This window comes from Anabrus simplex, chromosome 7, assembly GCF_040414725.1.
Source record: "Anabrus simplex isolate iqAnaSimp1 chromosome 7, ASM4041472v1, whole genome shotgun sequence".
NCBI classification, from domain to species: domain Eukaryota; kingdom Metazoa; phylum Arthropoda; class Insecta; order Orthoptera; family Tettigoniidae; genus Anabrus; species Anabrus simplex.
In genome coordinates, this window is record NC_090271.1 from 168,584,312 (window position 1) to 168,594,085 (window position 9,774).

The 9,774-nt window shown below is 38.3% G+C and overlaps 1 protein-coding gene across 2 annotated transcripts in view; it reads right to left on the reverse strand.

The window, feature by feature from the left end:
* Positions 1–9,367, reverse strand: part of LOC136877008 (uncharacterized) — a 64,906-nt gene extending 55,539 nt beyond the window's left edge. Inside the window, exon 1 of one of the 2 annotated variants that reach the window (XM_067150797.2) lies at positions 9,263–9,367. The gene's annotated coding sequence lies outside the window, so the exon portion shown is untranslated. The remainder of the gene's footprint in view (positions 1–9,262) is intronic. The other variant, XM_067150798.2, reaches the window with a different exon arrangement.
* Positions 9,368–9,774: the final 407 nt, after the last annotated feature.

Sequence of the window (9,774 nt, forward strand, 5' to 3'; positions counted from 1 at the left end):
TTTTGTGTGTGTGTGTGTGTGTGTATCACAGTTGTCAACACTTCGATCTCTTTTCCGCCAACTTTAAAATTAACCAATAAGAAATTTTGTATGTGTATTTTTCCACCAATCACTGTTTTCTTCTACTTATTTGATTATCCAATAAAATAGGAAAAGTCCTCTCAGTTTTAATTACTGCGTTGATGGGGTGAACGTTCCTTTTGGGGATCATTGTAAGTATCTAGGTGTTAATATAAGGAAAGATCTTCATTGGGGTAATCACATAAATGGGATTGTAAATAAAGGGTACCGATCTCTGCACATGGTTATGAGGGTGTTTAGGGGTTGTAGTAAGGATGTAAAGGAGAGGGCATATAAGTCTCTGGTAAGACCCCAACTAGAGTATGGTTCCAGTGTATGGGACCCTCACCAGGATTACCTGATTCAAGAACTGGAAAAAATCCAAAGAAAAGCAGCTCGATTTGTTCTGAGTGATTTCCGACAAAAGAGTAGCGTTACAAAAATGTTGCAATGTTTGGGTTGGGAAGAATTGAGAGAAAGAAGAAGAGCTGCTCGACTAAGTGGTATGTTCCGAGCTGTCAGCGGAGAGATGGCGTGGAATGACATTAGTAGACGAATAAGTTTGAATGGCGTTTATAAAAGTAGGAAAGATCACAATATGAAGATAAAGTTGGAATTCAAGAGGACAAACTGGGGCAAATATTCGTTTATAGGCAGGGGAGTTAGGGATTGGAATAACTTACCAAGGGAGATGTTCAATAAATTTCCAATTTCTTTGAAATCATTTCGGAAAAGGCTAGGAAAGCAACAGATAGGGAATCTGCCACCTGGGCGACTACCCTAAATGCAGATCAGTATTGATTGATTGAAATTGGGGGTGTGTTGGGCCTTAGTCCAGATCTTTCTAGAACCTTCCTCTCGGGTATAAAAGCTGGCACTTTTGTCTTCTTGATCGTCCGGTTTACTGAGTGTGTGCCAATAGTGGAGGCGGGGGCGTCTAGCCCTTCATCGAGCAGTCCAACGAAGTAAGGTAATGGCAGCCATTTAATAACTAGGTAATAGGCTCTGAAAGCTATCTTAAGGGGAAGGTTTCCTGTCTTTAATTATGTAATCTTGAATTTCCAATCACCAGGCGAGTTGGCCGTGCGCGTAGAGGCGCGCGGCTGTGAGCTTGCATCCGGGAGATAGTAGGTTCGAATCCCACTATCGGCAGCCCTGAAAATGGTTTTCCGTGGTTTCCCATTTTCACACCAGGCAAATGCTGGGGCTGTACCTTAATTAAGGCCACGGCCACTTCCTTCCAACTCCTAGGCCTTTCCTATCCCATCGTCGCCATAAGACCTATCTGTGTCGGTGCGACGTAAAGCCCCTAGCAAAAAAAAAAAAAAACCCGAAAATTCCAATCTTCAATAGTGTAAACTTCATCTTCAAATGTAAATTTCAAAACTAGTCTAGAAATGTAGCCAAAATTCGGAAATAGAGAGTGTGACACTCTCTCGCATTCCCTATCAACTTGTATTTGAGATGACTATGTTTTTGTAACCGTTTTCTATCTGTAGCCTTGTAACTTAAATTTTCTCCATCTAGTCACCTCAGTAGAATAGGATTAGCCTCTGTAACTTCGGGCCACAAGCCCAACTAGGGTTTTAATCTTGTGTGCAAATTTCTGCCTCCACATCATTTTAATTTTCGGGCCAGTAACTTTAATCCGGTAGAATGAGTATTCAATACTCCTGTAAAACTTAGTCATTTCTGTTAAATGGTTAAACTGTTGAGAGTTTAAGACAGTGAATTATTTCTGAATTGTAAAATGTAGGCTGTGCCTCGAGAGGCCTAGAAAGTGTAAATTTTAGTGAAAAAATATGCTCTTGTTGTTGAAGATTGCCGTGATAAGGCAGTAAAGGTTCGTACAGGGTTTGGAGTGTAGTCTCCTAAACAAATCCCTAGAGCATAGACGCTCTTGCTATTTTGTAGAGGTGTTAGTATACTTTGTAAACGGAATTGGGAGACCTGTCTCCTTAACCCATTCTGGTCTGGGCCTGAATATCCCTAACAAACATTCTGGACTGGGCATTTCTAAGGATTTGAAAAAGATTATATCTCTGTACCTGTAGGAGGTATTTGCATGATTCTTTTTTCTTTGTGCTTGTTTGAGCATCTAGTTTTTTAAAATGATGTTTGTTTCTCGTCAGCTATCACTTGAGATTTTAAAATTGTTTATATATTATACCATATTTTGTGAATGAAAAATAGCCTGACGGATTATTATGTAAGTACAGTTTTCTGGAATACTGTTATGTTTTCCCTAGATTGATCATGTAAATGTGCATTGCAATTACAAAACAACAACAATAATGAAAATGATATAAAATTATAACTGTTCAATAATAGTAATAAAAACTATGAAAATGGGAGCTCTTATAAAATTTGATTTATATATTTTTATGTGACAATACTGGCTCGGAAGGTGATGTTAGTGAAGATGATACTGAAATCATGTTCTGATTGCTTGTCGAATGTCCTCAGTCACTTTGAGTAAGGCTGTATTTGTTCTATGTCCTTGTCGGAAACCGGACTGGAGAAGATTAAGGAGATTGCGCATTTGAAGTTACTCAGACTTTTGTGAATGAACTATATATTCTAAAATACAGATTGACTTTTCAGAAGAGGTAACACAATAGCCTTCTTCCAGAGAGATGGATATGTGGAGTATAAATGAAAGAAATAGAATATATGAGTTAAGGTTGGTGATATAAAATCAAGAATTAGTTTGACCATGTCAGTTCCAATGTCATCAATTCCTTTCACTTTCGTGCTTATCCTAAGCACTGCTTTTCTGACTTGGAGGGGTGTCACGTAACAAATAGAATTTAGTGAGTCAGCAGATGTCCCAATCTACTTCCCACACGTGTCAAGTTTTGTACAGAGATCTGCAAAATGTGCGTATTTTGTCGTGGCTACAATCTTCCTCCAAATATCTATGTACATTAGTTAAAAGGTGTAGGCCTACCCAGAACATATGAAAATTTTTAAAATCTGGTTTTCAATCCTTTTAAGTTGGATACATTTTTGCCATACAAGTTATAAAAATGCAGATGTTTAGAAAAATTTTTATTGTGTATTCCATCAATGGCGAACACTGTAAAATTGAGGAGTGTCCGTTCAAAAGGTGCTATTTCCACTTCAAAGAAACAAATTAATATTTCATCCTCACGTATTGCAGTAGTTAAATATCACTGAATGCCATGAGTAATCCAGACCAGAAGGATGTAATTCCTTAAAAGTTGTACTATACCCGATCATAGGTATGTTTGATGAACCTTTTATTATTATACATTTCTTGCGTTTTCCCACAACTTTCTTATGGTGGAAATAGCACATTTTGAAGACACACTCCTCATTTGTAAATACTGTTCAGTTGTTTTTATAAGCAGCGAAATTTGTGGTTATTAGCTCCTACTGATCAGCAAGATAATGAAAATATCTACTGAAATACAAAAATATTAATAACATTTATAATGAGAGAGATACAGGGAATTTGTGGGGTTTCCCCCCCCCCCCCCCCCCACATAATTAACACAGTGACTTAACTTCTGGCTTTCCACCCGATTGATCTTGGGTTGCAAGTTTCAAATGAGAAATCATGTGGAGTGAGGAAGTGCATCTAGCCTTAAATATTTGGCCAAAACTTAAATTGACCTGGATGGCTACAGCACTCCTAGAATTACCTGGAAAAAGCTGAAGAAGGATAGTTACACCACCTAACTATTCTGGATTGGTCGAAACTGGCTAAAAACTGCCAGGAGCTGAATCCGGGCCTCTTAGACTAGAGAACCAAAGTATAAAAAGCATGTCCCCAAAGCAGAGATACAACAACGTAGAGCAGAGGTTAATTAAATGAATTAAGTTTATTAACATAAACAAGAGAGAAAAGGTTTGAAGATAGGCATAAAACAAATAAATGGGGATTACAGGGGAGTCAAATACTCACATATATGGTTTGCAAAGATACTCCAATCACAATCAAATAGCTTGACTTATCAATCTGAATCTTACACAATCTTAAACCATCAAAACAGAGGTATCATGAACTGTGATACAATTATTTTTATTTATTACCAGACAGTGGTATTTCTTTCTTAAGGACCATTTGGAATCATGAGGTGAAAGAAACCACTTTCACACAATAAAATGATCACGGCTCCCCAGACAAAGTCAAAGCTTTTTGTCAAAAAAAAGAAACATGGCTCACAACAATCTCCATAGAGACTGCATCCCCAGAAATAAAAGATGCCAGTGAACTAAGGCTGGTAGTAAAGTAAATAAATATGGAACACAAGGAGGTAAGAAAAGGAGTTGCCATAGTTACGGAAACAAATAAACACGAGTCATAGAGCAAGTAAAATGAGATCAAAATCCTGAAATAAACACATCAATCGGCTGAGGAAGTCGGAAACAATACCGAGATAAAATAAGAATAATGACAAAAGCAAAAATCCAAAAGATACTGAAAAGTAACAGGTCTGATAACCAATCCACACCCACACACACTCAGAGACCAAACATGTGAAGCACAGTGAATAAAAAATATAATATCAAGACACGTTACAATAAGAATCGTAACGGCATGACATGAATCAGTCAACGGCTCATGAGCTTGATCTGAGAATACAGATCAGATACCTAGATCATCGCAAAGTGGCCTGGCTCACCCAATCAAAACACATAACGTACATAACTTACACGCCGCATGACGCGTATTCATATAGCATACCAAGGCGAACATGAATAGTATAGTATCAGCGTTAGACCACAATGCAGAACATAAGCTTGAGCCAAACGTCAAAGACATAGAGAAACAAAGGGTCTCCAATCAAAAACCACAAACAAACTCATCACACACACATGATTGGATCGGTGCTATCTTTCGCTCTAAATAGGAACGATTACACAACAAGCAGACTTGAAGAGAAAGGAAGGACAGTGAAATAAGTCTGCAGCAAAATGATAAAAGAATAATGCACAAAACAGGGATCTCTCAGAAAACAAACTAGCACAACTATGGCAAGTCAAGAAAGGATAAGTAGGATAAATATCTTGAGATTGAAGAAATCATATTCAATGACTGTAAATAGTCATATTCATTGACTCTAAACTAAGAGAGTCACACAAGATAAAGTTTGAATCTTTTTGCAGAACCATTTGCACGAGATGAAAGTCATCTCATAGACAACATCTCCATCTTTTCTTTAAAAGCCATTATTGTCTGCCGATCAGAGATAACTCTAATCAAAGATAAGCTAGAAAGAAATGCTTTGGCAATCCTCTGTTACATGAGGTGCCATCTGTCTAATCGGGACGAACTACTGTACATATCAAGTCAGGCATAGAGAACACTAAGCAGCCGTAACAGACTGATCTATGGCATTGTAAAGAATGCGATATCTGTAAAGTACAAAAGTAAGATATGAAGGTAATGAGGTGCAGCTCATAGTGGATACAAGGAACGATAATTCAAGAAACCACAAGAAGTAGAAAAAGAAGAAGGTTTAATGACATCCCTTCAACAATTGGTTTTTAGAAATGCTGGAGTGGTAAAATTTTGCCGTGAAAAGGAGCCAAAGCACCAACCAACACAGGTCTCTCACATTTAACCACTCTCAAATGCCCACTTATTGTACCAGGATCCAACTTCAAAACCTTAAATACAGAAGGTAACACAAGCTTGTAGTTTTGTGCGAGATTTAATAACGTTATAGCCAAGGGCCTTCAATATTACATGGAATCTAAACCACATGTGACTTTCCATTTCAAAACTTTCAAATTTGCACCCCAGAATTCAAATTGTGACCACCATAGAGGGAAAATCTACTGTGCTATGTAGATAGTCATGAGAAATTAACTTGCTAATTAGCAATATCATCAGGGAAACTTACATAAAATTTGTATTTACTTCAGTGCATATAGGTCTTATGGTACTGCTATAAATACTGTAAATGCCAATACACACATTTCCTCGTCTAGAAAAACAAGAATAACAGCAGAGAGGATTCATCGTACTGACCACACACCTCATAATCTGCAGGCCTTCAAACTGAGCAGCGGTTGCTTGGCAGCCCAAGGCCCTTTGGGGCTGTTATACCATGCGGGTTAATACTTGAATACATCTACTTCAATATTTGATGCTCAAATATATTGAGAAAGTTCAATTCTTTTGTCCCTTGTACTGGTAATACTTTCTAATTCCTGAGTTTTCTGAATTTAGATACAGGTCCTGTTAAAGTACCCAGTCTAGCCATAAATACTGTTATAAACTTTTGACATACACTGTGCAACCACTTTGGCAGGTAAAGAACTATTACATGTTATAAATCTCATTTTTGGTCCGTACTGAAAATTTACAGTTCAAAAATAAATAATGGTGTTTTTAATCCACCTATTCAATACTTCATTTCCACTAATAGTGGTTACATAAACAGACTATCAGTTAAAAGGGACATGTTTCGCCCTCAACTTAGAGCATCTTCAACTGATGCTTCAGTTTCATCTTATGCTCACGAATTCATCAGCGGCCTTGAACATGTTGTATATATGACATTCATGTTGGTGCTTGTGTTCACGCCCTCATGTCGTTGGCATTATGTTATTATCACTTTGGTATTTCAATAACAATTTTAATTGAACCATTTTAATTAGAATTTTCATGGAAGAAGTTTCAGTCTCTGACAAAATAGTTTTTAGTTTAATCCTTGACAGTGTTTCCATTAACATGTTTGTATAGGCTAATGTATCAATTTTTTCATTTTATGTACCGAATTTTAGTAACTAGCTAAACTTTTAGCTTCCATATTTAATATTAGGTGCACTCTTGAAGGTTGTTTTTAGGCTGAAGATGTCCTAAACTGAGGGTGAAACATGTCCCTTTTAACTGATAGTCAGTTTATGTAACCACTATAAGTGGAAAATAAAGTACCGAATAGGTGGATTAAAGAACACCATTAGGCTATTTATTTTTTAGGTAAAGAACTACTGGCGTGTACACGTTAACCTTGAACGATTGTTAACTTGTCTGTGAAAGAGGAAGAATCTAGCTCCAGGTTTCAACATGGAATGGGGTGATTATGAAAAACGTGTTGCAGTAATAGCATTACATGAAGTTGGAAAATCTGCAAGTGACATTTTCAAGACGTTGCAAAAGCTGAAAATCAGTCGTATGTTTGGGTACCGGACCACTGAGCGATTCACTGCAACCGGGACTGTAAAGGATCGTCCGAGGGAGGGTTGCCCATGCAGGGTCAGCACTCCAGCAGCAAAACAAGGCAGTGGTGGCTCGTATTCGGAGAAATGCGAGGCTATCATGGCCCGTGAAATGAAATTTCAAAAAGGTCAATGTCAAGGCTTCTGTCAGATAACCTTGGACTACGGGCTTATCGCTGACGAACAGGACATTATCTTGACGAGCGCCTAAAGAAGCTGAGAGTGCTTAAATGTCGATATCACCTGCAACGTTAAGCACAAAATTGTCATCGAAACATCCTCTTCACCAATGAAAAGGAATTCATTATTGAAGAATCTTTCAAGGTGCAAAACGACAGGGTTTATGCATCATCATTTCGGGAAGCCAGTAAAAAGGTTCCGAAAGTTCAGAGGGCCCCATCATCCCTCCTCTGTGATGGTGTGGTGGGGGGTGAGTTATTCTGGCATCACCCAGCTGCATTTCTGCGAAAAGAGTTTTCAAACCAGCGCCACAGTGTACATAAGCACCGTTTTGGAGCCTATTGTGAAGAATTTAAGTGGCACATTGTTTCAAAACCAAACCTGGACTTTCCAGCGGGATTTTTTCTCCAGCCCACAAAGCTAGGGCAACTCAAGGGTGGCTTCAGCGCCATGTCCCCGACTTGATTTCAACTGAAGATTGGCCCAGTAGCAGTCCGGACCTGAACCCTTTGGATTACCGACTGTGGTCTGTACTTGAGTGCATCGTCTGCAAGGAGAGACACCCCACCATTGGAAGTTTAAGCGTTCCTTATTGTCAGCAGTGGTGGATTTCCCCCTGGATGTCCTCCGTTCCGCCATAGACAAGTGGCCACAAAGACTCAGAGCCTGTATCAGTGCCATTGCTTCCACTTACTTGTGCCAGGCTCCTCACTTTCATCTATCCTATCCGACCTCCCTTGGTCAACTCTTGTTCTTTTCAGACCCCGACGGTATTACGTATGGAGGCATAGGGAGTCTTTCATTTTCATGCCCTTCGTGGCCCTTGTCTTCCTTTGGTCGATACATTCATTTTTCAAAGTTGTACTTCCTCTTAAAACATAATCACCACCACCACCACCACTGTATCAGTGCCAAAGGTGACCATTTTGAAAAGTGATTGGTCATTTGTGTAAAGAATGCCCATTCTAACAACATTCTAACAGCAAATTAAAATACTTCTCATTATATTTGCATTTTTCACTTTTTAAGTTGTAACAGTGTTTATGGCTAGACTGGGTATAATACAAAACTACAACACTACCTCACTGGTCACCATAACAAAGAACAACAAGGATTAAGTGTTCAGCATTTAAATATGAAATGTCACTCTAGTGATATCTTTCACTAAGCAGACATGACAATGTCTACACTTTACATGCAATTATTAAGACCACCAAATGTGGCAGTGTTGCTTATTCTCTACATGACTCTTCTTATACAATTAGTTTTGAGGTGGTAACGATTCCAAAAGAACAACAGAATAATGCTCCAGATAGAACATAATAACTGTAACCTATGTTATATCCAACTAAATACATAGCAGAAGTGTAGTTAGCTCCACAGAAGTCACAAAAAGATTGTTGGACAACAGCCAACTAAACACGGGTAACTTCCATCAGTCCAGAGAAAGATCTGATCATATATTAACACAAGTGAAAACAAAAGTCATAAAACTGAAATAACATGCCTACCTTACGCCGAAAAACACTTCAGCTGCACTTAACCTCCTAACAATTCAATAACGAACGGTCATTTTAAAGAACGTCCTAAAAAGTATTATACAGACTGCGCACCGTCTTATTAAGGAAATATATCAATAACTACGTAACCGGTCAGCACGCTATTTCATATAAGCTGTCCAGTTACTAGAAGGAAAGGAAGCGTGCAGGCCGTTCAATTCTAACATGCAAGCAAATAACAAAGGGATTACGATTCCATAACAATTAAGGTCTTACAAATTCTAGAATAAAATTATTCTCACTCAATAAACTCCAAAGATACATACGCAAAAATCCAATTCCAAACAAGGGGACTCAGAGAAAATCATTTATCCCACAGCTACTAAACTTTTTCAGCGCGGAAATGTACAAGATAGCCAACGTCGGAAAACAAACTTATCGCAAGGAGAAAAAAATAAAATACCATGACAACATCTGATGCTTACGCTTTGACCATTTAAAAGTATTTCCCCATTCCCATTCTGCTTGTATCTAAACCACCCTATAGTGCAGTAGCGGCCGGCCAAGGATCATATAAGGACTCCCGGACGGGATGTGTATGAGAGGATCTTCAAAAGGCACACGTTTTTTTTTTTTTTTTTTGCTAGGGGCTTTACGTCGCGCCGACGCAGATAAAAGGCACAAGTTTTCAAAAATCTAAATCTCTTTATTTGTAAATGAGCCTGCAATGAAACTTGTTCATGCAAAGATACTACCCATTCTGACATATGGCATAGATTTAATCTGGGACAAATTATCAACATCAGACCTAACTACCCTTGAAAAAGTGAAAGCTACC